Source organism: Meleagris gallopavo, chromosome 3, assembly GCF_000146605.3.
Source record: "Meleagris gallopavo isolate NT-WF06-2002-E0010 breed Aviagen turkey brand Nicholas breeding stock chromosome 3, Turkey_5.1, whole genome shotgun sequence".
NCBI lineage: Eukaryota > Metazoa > Chordata > Aves > Galliformes > Phasianidae > Meleagris > Meleagris gallopavo.
The window spans coordinates 47,469,220-47,478,960 of NC_015013.2; the positions used below are offsets into that span (position 1 = coordinate 47,469,220).

The 9,741-nt window shown below is 39.9% G+C and overlaps 1 protein-coding gene across 9 annotated transcripts in view; it reads left to right on the forward strand.

Annotated features, from left to right (window-relative positions):
• GREB1L (GREB1 like retinoic acid receptor coactivator) overlaps positions 1-9,741 on the forward strand; it is a 127,939-nt gene that overhangs the window by 9,944 nt on the left and 108,254 nt on the right. For 8 of the 9 annotated variants that reach the window (XR_004159239.1, XM_010708816.3, XM_010708820.3 and 5 more), the window contains exon 2: positions 2,849-2,934. The exons of the other annotated variant lie outside the window; for it this stretch is intronic. The gene's annotated coding sequence lies outside the window, so the exon portion shown is untranslated. The remainder of the gene's footprint in view (positions 1-2,848; positions 2,935-9,741) is intronic. 9 annotated transcript variants of the gene reach the window in all.

Here is a 9,741-nt window from a genome sequence, read left to right on the forward strand (position 1 = left end):
TTTTTTTTGGCCATGTGTTTTAGTAGTCTAATAATCCAGGCTCCAGCTTATATAGAATGGTTAGTTACCCCACCTTGCTGCTGAAGCGAGGCATTTTCTTTCGTGTTTAATTTCTGCAAGAGCTGTAATTGTAAACCTTGTTTGTTTTTTTTTGTTGTTTTTTTTTTAATTGCAGATTATTCTTAGTAGGATTACATTTAACTACATCTCCTTTGAGGCCTGCCTGTCTGTCACCCATTTGTATAACACGAGGTCACACACACCAGTTTGTTCTTTCAGACAATTCAGAGCCACTGCTTCTTACTCTGTTCCGCTCTTCGTGCTCTGTACTCCCTACAGAAAGACACTGTGGCTTTCTGCCCCTGGGAAGGAGATTCTGCAGATGTTTTCCAGTACCCCAGTCGCTCATTCTGACCGAGGCTGGTTGGTGCACTGTGAGTGCTCAGAGCAATCGGATTGTTTGCAGGCGTGCCCTTCTGTACGCTGCCCTTTCTCAGGTGTCCGGTGAGGCCCAGCCCAGCCTGGGCCCTAATCCTGCCCCGGAGCCTGCAGGCTGCCCTCCTGCTTACACCCAGGCCCGCTGCCCTCGTGCGTTGCCCCTGAGTGGAATAAGCCCTCCTGCACTGCATCTCTCATTCGAAAAATAACTCGAGGCACAAACGTAGCGCCCGAGCGGGCTGAAATGTGTGTACATCGGGGAGGAGGGGAATAACGAGTAGGGGAAGATTTATGCCTTCCTTTGCGCTGTTGCTTGGTAACAGAAAATGCCTCTTAAGCCTATTTTTGGTGAGGGGAGGGGTGAAACTTGATTCAGTGACCATCTGTCCCAAGCCAGTTGATTTCCTGTTGAGCTGTCCTTTGTTTCTGTCAAACAATTGATTGTTACCCTTTGCAGATAAGGATACTGTTGGTGACATTGCCCTGAATCAGCAGGTTGGCTTGTGGAGACCGCAAATCAGACCTACCTACTTTTTTTTTTCTTAAACGTTTTGGGTTTTTGGTTTTCTGAGGCCACTAATTGCGGTTTTTCTGGTTTTTATTCGTCTGTATTGCTCCCTCTTTCTTCTTATTGATTTGTTTTCCTTTTTGGAGAACGTCCATCGGTACAGTATTAGAGTGGCACAAATTTAATTGAAATATTTTTTTTTTCAAGAAATAATAATGCTCTTTCTGTAGTGTGAAGTCATTGGGAAAAAGCCGTAGTTTTGGCTGCATAACCTTTTTGGCGGTGACGGGAGCAGAAGTTAACTGAAGTCACTATTGAAGAAATCCCTGCTGTTTCTTTGAAACAAAACCAAAGGTTTCTGTGTGGTTTTTCTTTTTTCTTTTTTTTTTCTTTTTTTACTTACAAATAAAATATTTGCTATTGTTCTTGCTTAATTGTTAGAAAATCATTCTCTATTTCAGTATCTCCTGATGTTTGCTTAGTTAGTAATAGATAGATTTAAACTCTGATTAGGTTATTTTTGTCATCTTTATTTATATTGCAAAAGCCCATATTTTTCCTTTAGGTTTATGCATGCAGGGTACAAGGCACGTGCTCTGTAGCTACCTTTATTGGTTAAGCATTCGCATTCTGTTCTTCTTCCTGCCTTGAATTACAAGCTTCAGAGAAGAGGGTGATGCTTTGGTTATCAGCTGAAAAAAGAGTAAGGAATGTGTATCCAGAGAGACAAGTAATATCTGCAAAAACAGAAGATATGTAGTCTGAAGCTTTTCAACATTGTCTTGGATATATTGGATTAGGATCTTTTTGAGCTGGTAGCAAGGTACCTACTAAACACTGATTTTAGTGGATGTTGGGTCAGGCATACTTGTGGGTTTTTATTACTTCCTTTTTGAAGTTGCATGAGATGATTAAAATCTGCGACTTTACTTAATAAGAGTTTCATATCAAACCACGTCAGTGAGCCTGTGGTTAGACATGTGATAGCACTGTGGCTTACTTGCTGATTAGCCACCTTTGTATCTTCCTTTTTGGTTGGCTGTTTATATACCTGAACCTCAGCCTTTTCCCCCTGTTGTGTTGCTGTTCGTTTGCCATGTGCTGTGATCTGGCATAGAAGTGATCCACTTGAAAAGAACTTTTTCTAGGTTAGTTTTTCAGGTGTGTAAGTTCCTTGATCCAACACACCAAACTCAGGTGTGCAATATGTGTGACTGGATATAATCTTTTTTTCGTTCGTTAATGGCAAATGTATTGAGCTGTTTAAACATATGAAATTTCTGCTAAGTAGAGAAATACTACATTAGGATTAGTTTGGGAATTTTGTTAACTGGATAGATGTACAGCCAGTTTTTGTAAAAACTAATTGGACAAGCATATTTGCTGCTTTCTGCCTTTCTTGTGCTAGAGATTAATAGACAACATCAAGATATCTTTTAGCCATTTTGTACCGTCTTGAAAATCCAAAAACATTTGTGTAACTGTGTAAATTAGGTTGTTGTTCGGGGCTAGGGAGTTTAAACTTTGCAGGGAGGGAGCTGTTCTGAATTGTCTTGAACTGATTCTTTTTCCTCCTACCTGCAGAAATGAATTTCTTTGAAGGGGGAAAAAATGAAAGAGCTTGAATTTTCTTTCAAGTTGAAAATTCTGTTCCATGTAATTTTCTGGCATAGAATAGCTATTTTTCTGGCAAAGAGTAGTTATTTTTATGTTGCTAAGCTGTATAGCTCAAGCTGCAGGGAAGAGACTGAAGGTCCAGTTCCCTCAAGCAGGTGAGTCAGTGGTGCACGCAAATGACAGAGCAGTTAGGATTCTGGTTTGCACCTATCTCCATGCTTTCCTGAGTTGTGTTGTACTGCATTTCTTCCATTAAAACAGATCTCGCGTGTCCTTTGTTCACAGATAAAAGCAGCTGCAGATCTGCTGTTCAGAGGGCACTGCACCTGTGGCTTACCTTACATGCAGGAGAGCAGTAATTTGAGAAGCAGGTAGGAGACTGGCATCTGCTTGCATTCACCTTCTCGTGTTGCTGTTGCAAGGATGCAATTATTTATGTATGTCTCTTGCCTTTTGAATGCAGTCAACCAGAGTCTGAGTAGTGGGTTTCAGTGCTGGAGCATTCTGCTGTGCTTTCCTTTGAGGAAGGGACACAGGTGGGCTAGGGTCTTGAGTGGTAGGGTCGTGATCAAGTTGCTTTTTCATACTAGGTGAACTAATGTTAGCTCCTTGCATATGTCATTGTTACAATGATCCTATTGCAACTCAGCCACCATATACAGAACAAGTAGTGGTGCTGTTCTTGATACAAGTTGGAGAAATTTTTCTTTCCTGTGGTATAAAGGCCTAGTTGTGGTATGCAGGAGAGAGTGTTTGGTCACTGTATCAGTGAATTCTTGCTGTGAGAAGGATGGCGCTGTCCTGTCTTTTCCAGCCCATACTGCTATTTCTAAAACCATGTGCATCAAGGGTGAAAGTGCCAAGCTTTTCTTCTTCTGGGAAGGTGTGGCTGCCTGTACCAGTGGTAGGCTTTTCCAGAGGGGAAGTAACTAAAAAAAGATTTTTATGGAATGTTTCTTTTTCCAGCAAATGGTTTTCTGCTGAAGCTTATCTTTGGAAAGAAAAAGAAGAAGTGTGAGCTTAACAGAGAAGTGGTCAGCTACTTAATCATCTGTCACAGCCTTCTTCTGCCTTAGAGGCTATTCCATAGGTGAATGCTTGACTTCAGAATAGATCTGGCCCTTGGGCATGCTGACTGTGCTTATCCTCCAGTCTTTGCTTTGTATTGGCTTGATTGCTGGCTGAGCTGCTCCTCTTGGACCACCTCTACTAGCTTAATTCACATTCCATTTTAGGGAACTCAGTTTTCTGAAAGCACGAAATAGTCCATATGATCAGTCCTGCCCTGCATTCTGGTTCATCTCACGTGCCTCTTGATGGATGGTGAGAATGCTTAGTATTGGGCAGCAGTCTTTGGGAGATTTTCTGGAACTGCTTGGAACAGCTGCCTTTTTATCGTTTGTCGCAAGAGAGAAAAATCCATAGAGAAGCTTTGTAGGGTTTAGATGAAATCAACTGATTTAAGTTCACTTCCATTTCTGCTTCTTCAGAGAAGAATCATTTCGGTATTTATAGAGCTGGAAGAGAATCTGCTGTTTTTGCTGGGGGGAGCCTTTCATGGCCTTGCTAGGCAGAGGAGGGTGCTCTTACCCTGTTTGGCAGGCAGGCAGGGCTGTGCCAAGCAGTGCATGTAAAACCAGTCTGAATGTATGAATTGATATAATAGGGAAAATTGGAGAGCGATAGAGTTTCTGGTAATTTATGCAAACTTGTACCTGGTTTCAATATACGTTTTGTATGCTAAATAAATTAATTTATTCAAATATTTTAGGAAGCCTTTAAAATTATTTTTTAGAACTTGTGGTTTCCCTAAGATCCTTTTCTCCTTAAAAGTGATTACATTTATTTTGCCTCATTTACAGTCAGAGAACAGAGTGACTGAAAAAGGAAGGGACTAATTGACCTGAAAATTGGACTTCTGAGGCCTAAGCTAATGTCTCAAACCTGAGGTGACCTTCTTTGTGTCTGTGGCAGGAGAAAATGTGCTCTTTTATAATCTGCTGCCTCACTGCTCTTATGAATGCACTAACCATTGTGGAGCTCAGCTTGTTTCTGGACACCTGATGGCATTCAAGAGGAGGGAGATAGCAAGCCTTTTTTTTGTATCTGCAAAAGATGTGAATGGATAATGAAATATTCTTCCATACATAATGACTAGTGGGCTTTCATATAGGTATTCTTTTTGATTTAACTTAGAAGTTGAAGTTGCCTGGAGAAATACGGCTGTTTTGCTGTGTGATTAGGAGAACTAGTCTGTTCAGGCAGCCATCGAGGGTCTAAACTCGGCCTTTCTGAATACTTTATGTGATTCTAAAATTAGGTGTTGCCACAGTGTGGTACTCATCCTATATGTTTGTAAGTGACTGCAGAAGACTGCAAATAAATGGAGGCATTCGTTTTGTGTTTATCAATGGTGTCTTGAAATGGCAATTTCTTTGAATGAAAGCAGATAAAATGGAATGTATCAGTTTGAAAGGAGGTGATCAAATGCATGGGGAGATTAGACCAATCTCTCTGATTGAACTGCTGTTACCTTCCAGTTTTATCTCATGTAAAGATTTGTCATCACATGATGACCATGTAGGTCTTGTTTACTTCTGTTTTTCCCCTCACTGAGGAAAAAATGTTCTTTCCTTTTCTCTATTTTTCTCACTGCAGCACCGCTACACTTTATCATCATATCAAGGAAGCTGATCAAGCTTCTAGAGAAAACTTAGTTTTGATTAACAGGATGTTTTTGTTGGCTGTATTGTTGCGTGTTTGTGATTTGTAGTTGATTCCACAGTTCTCTTTTGAGGAGAATTAGCTGACTTTCTTGGGTTTTCTGAAAGTGTTGGTGTTGTACTTGCAGAGGAAGAAACTGCACGAAGCTGTGGGTGTAAAGCTGGAGGAGCTTTTGGTGTGCTAGGGGCTGGCTCTAACATAATCCAGATGGTTAAGTTTCTGCTTATTTTTTCTGACATCTTTGCCTGGAGCTTTTTCAGATTGTTTTCCCAAGTGACCAGATACCAGCAAGGGGATGGTCTTGGAGTTAAGCCGGCTCAAAGCAGTGGCTGGAGGATCTTTGTTCTGATCCGTCTTGACCACAAAGTTCCTAGCAGACCCTGAGGGTCGGGCGTTTGGAACTCAGTTGTTGTTGTGATCTTATTTTTTTTTTTCCCCTTTTCTTTCTTCCATGAGTAAAAGGAGCAGCTAAATTCTCCTTAGTGTTTGTGTTGAATTAACACCCCCGTTAAAGCCTGTAAATAAACTGTTCGTGAGGTTACCAAAATGTCCTGAGCAGATATCTTGGCTTATTTTTCTTGCAGTACATTTGTTTAAAGTAAATTCTCTATTAAGTCACAGAAAAGTGGCTCTTTGTTTTACGCCTTGTTTTGGAATGCTATTTATTAGTGATATCCATGGGGGTCAGAAACATAAATAATGTTTGTTTCAAGGTTTGTTGGGTGCAAATGGTGGGGGGTTCACACTGAAGAGAGCTGTTTTGTTTGGTGTGGCTAATCAGGAGTGAGGCTGGAATTGCTCATAGCTGTCATTCAGGTTTTGTTTCAAAGTCCAAGGGCCTACTGGGAAAAACAAAAAGCTAATGAAAGCTGACTGTATTTCAGCCCAAACCCTCTGGAATCCAAAATGATGTCCTGACACTCAGTGTATTCTTATTCTATTGCATTCCCATGGTTACTAAGGTAACAGGTTTTTAGAGGCTTTACATCTTCATTGTCAAGTATTTGCTACACTTATTGTTGCTGTTTGCAGATTAGGGCAATTTAAACAATGCCTTTTGAAATGGGGACCGAAAAATACAAAAAGAAATATAGTAGAAATAGATGTAATGAATCAATTACCTTCTCTCATTTAAATTTTCAGTGCTACTTCTCAGAGGCTTCATACAGAATGTAACATCGGTTTAGCGATTGGATTTTAGGCATGGAGGAATTTTTTTTTTTTTTTTTTTCCCCCCTCTTTTGAGGCGTATTCATTATAGGACTCCTTGAATATAGATGTTAGAGTATCACTTTGTAACTGTGCCTTTTCCTGACAACACAGTTGTCCTGAAGAAACTGAAGTTTGGATTTGCATCAGGGTGTTGTTTCTCTGATTAAAATACATCTGTGACAGTCACCTGAATTTCACAAGCTGTATTACTGCTACTTCACTGCATCAGTGAAATCATACTTAAAAAATGAAGCATCCAGGGATAAATAGGAGAAGAATTTTGTGTGTGTTTAACAGCATACCAGAACTCTAGCCCAGGGTGCTCTGTTGGTGCTCCTCTGCATCTGTTTAGCTAGAGCAGAAACATGCTTGTTCACATCTTCCCTGGAAAACTGGATTGTGGTGGATGTGATCGGACTTATTTTAAATGCATCTTCTAGAAAATTACTTTTTTTATTGTCTTATTTTTTACTGGCTTTTAGAAAGTTTGCAGCAACGAACATCTTCTCTCCGTATCTGTGAGATCTATTTAAAAAAAAATAATTGGTGCAGTGTTAACTCTTGAAACTACTGAGGACTTTACAGTAAGCTAATTTGTGCATTGGCTGTTAGATGCGTAATTTTAAGCTCTGTGTCATAGAATCTTCCTTCTGTAAAATACAGATAATGCCCACATATGAGTTAGGAGGAAAAACTGTAGGTCTTAGCCGATGTGTATAAAGTACTTTGGAGGACTGTGATGCTGTGTGTGTAAGATTATGTGTCCAGATCATGATGTACAAAAGGTAAGGTTGGAGCTCTCCCTGTTAGCGATTTTCAGATGTTTTGATAAAGTTTTAATCATATCACTAGATAATTATCATCATACATATAAGCTTTAATTAAAAAAAAAGAAACTTCTTGCGTTTATATGAAGCAAGCTAGTGCTCTGATTGTGTTTTTATAACATAGTTTAAATAATTGCCATTTTGTAAGAATGATGGAGTTTAAATATTGTTTCACTGATGGTTTTTGGTGTGGTTTCTTTTATTCCCTCCACTCTCCTTTCTTCCTAAACAGCTTTTGCTCTTTGCCTGTTGCAATTTAAATGCTTTTAAAACAGCATACTGCCTCACTATACAGCTGCTTACAGCTTGTGTTGCAGGAAATATGGTGTAAATGAGTTTGAAGAGTCAGGGAAGACTTTCTAGCTGTTGTTAGAGCTCCTGTTGATTAACAGAATATTGCTTTGTGCATCTCAAATCAATCACATTTGTGATTTCCTCTTTGCTAGTAACTGAGTTTGAATATTTTCATTTAACTAACTGAACAGCTTATGTCTCATTCACATATGCAGTCTGGGCTCATCTTTAATTCTGCACTAGTGTTTCTACCTCTGCATAAAAACCCTTGCTTAAGCAATGTGTTTTTTGTTTTTTTTGTTGTTGTTGTTGTTTGTTTGTTTAATAAAATCTCATTTTAAACGGTGTTATCTACAAGCCAGATTCTGTTTCAGAATAAGTAATCTTACCAGATAATTTCTAGGAATAGGCAACACTTTTCCAGTGATGAAAGCAGTCTTTTTCATCTCTCTTTAAAATGATTACTCTGATGTAGCTGTAGTATAAAAATTGGGATTTCTGTGAGACTGAATGTATGAAGTGGGCTTTAGATGGAGTTTGGGATGCAGCGTTTTGTATCTCTCCGTGCTGCAGTCTCAGGCATTGTACCTCACTGTTGTGCACAACCCAAACCAGACCAAATGCAGTATGGTGTATGCTAAATCCTTCTTGCTTGTTAGAGAGACAGTGTTTTTAGCTGAGAACAGTCTTACCATACTGGGGAAGATGCAGGTTTTGTCTGTCCTTGAAGTGAGGCCATAGCCTTACACTCCAGAGCCTTTTGCCCACGCATAGGCAGTAGCTGTGGGCAAGATCCCCTTACTGCTGAAATGATTCGCTAACTCACTGAGACTGTGCCCTTGGACTGCATTTTTTTATAAAGGTTGGCTATATAAAGACAACGTTTTTGCTGCTTGTTTGCTGCTGAATATAGTTTCTTTGGGAACATAAGCTAGAGGCCCTGTTGGACGCCATTTTGTGAATGGCACCGGTCTTGGCTTGGGCTTAGTGAGATAAGTAGCTGTGTGTGCTGGGCTACAGCTGTCCCTACTGCTGTTACAGCAGGAGGTAGCTGTCCTAAAGGAGACAGGGCTTAGGGGCTGATGTGTGGATTCTCCTAACGCAGAGCAGATTACCCCATAAAAAGGAGGTGGCAGACCTGAAGGGGTGAAGCTGAAGGCAGGCTGAAGTACTCCCTGAGATGAAGGGCAGAAGGGTTTTGGCAAGCATCTAACACAAATCATCGTTTTAAAGTGTTTGTAGGGAAGTCTTTAATTTGATTAGGTTGTTTCCTTAATAGTTCTGCATGTGTGATTGGTGCTTTGCCCTGGACAAAGGTGTGATTCAGTATAAGAACAGCTGTGAACAAATGAAGATGACTTCCTCTCTTTATAATAAGCTACTTATAAATAAGACTTACCTGTTTAAAAAGCTAATTAAGGGAATGATAAGAAATAAGGCATGCAAAGAAAAAGTATACTTCTTTGCCATAAGACTTTAAGTTTTAATAAACAGTTTCATGTTCATGATTGTTTTTACTGTTGCTGTTGCAGGGCTGCTTGTATTTAAATTTTCCCTCCCTTTACCTTGTAAAGCTTTTGAGATTTGAAGGTAGTAGTATTCAGCATGTGGCTGTTGTAAGCTTACTGGGACAGCTTGTAAATTCCTTAGTTTGGAGGGGAAAAAAAAAGAAGTGACCAAATTGTTAAGGCTATAAGCACTGGCTTGGATGCAAGAGTCTACAAGAATTTGTTTGTTTTAAATAGAAACTTCTTATTGCTGTTTTTACAAACTTGGAACAATCATTGCCAGTCAGTGTGGCAGGAGGCTGTTATACCTCCTAGCAGATTTTTTTTTTCTATTTTGTAATAGTTGTTTTCCTTCTCTGCCGGAAGAGCGACGAATGTTAACCCATCACCAGTGTACAGAGGCTCCCAGAAGAGACTGGATGGACTTCACTGTAGGAAATGGGGAGTGTTTCTTGGTGCTTTGTGTGCGCTCTGTCATTTTGAATGTAACCGTGCAGCTCAACAGAGCCCTGCCTTTTGTCAATGGAAACAAACCTTCCTTCCCTCTTCGGCTCCCCATCCAATAAGCAGGAATAAGTCTTGTGCAAAAATAGATTTCATACTATTTTTTTTT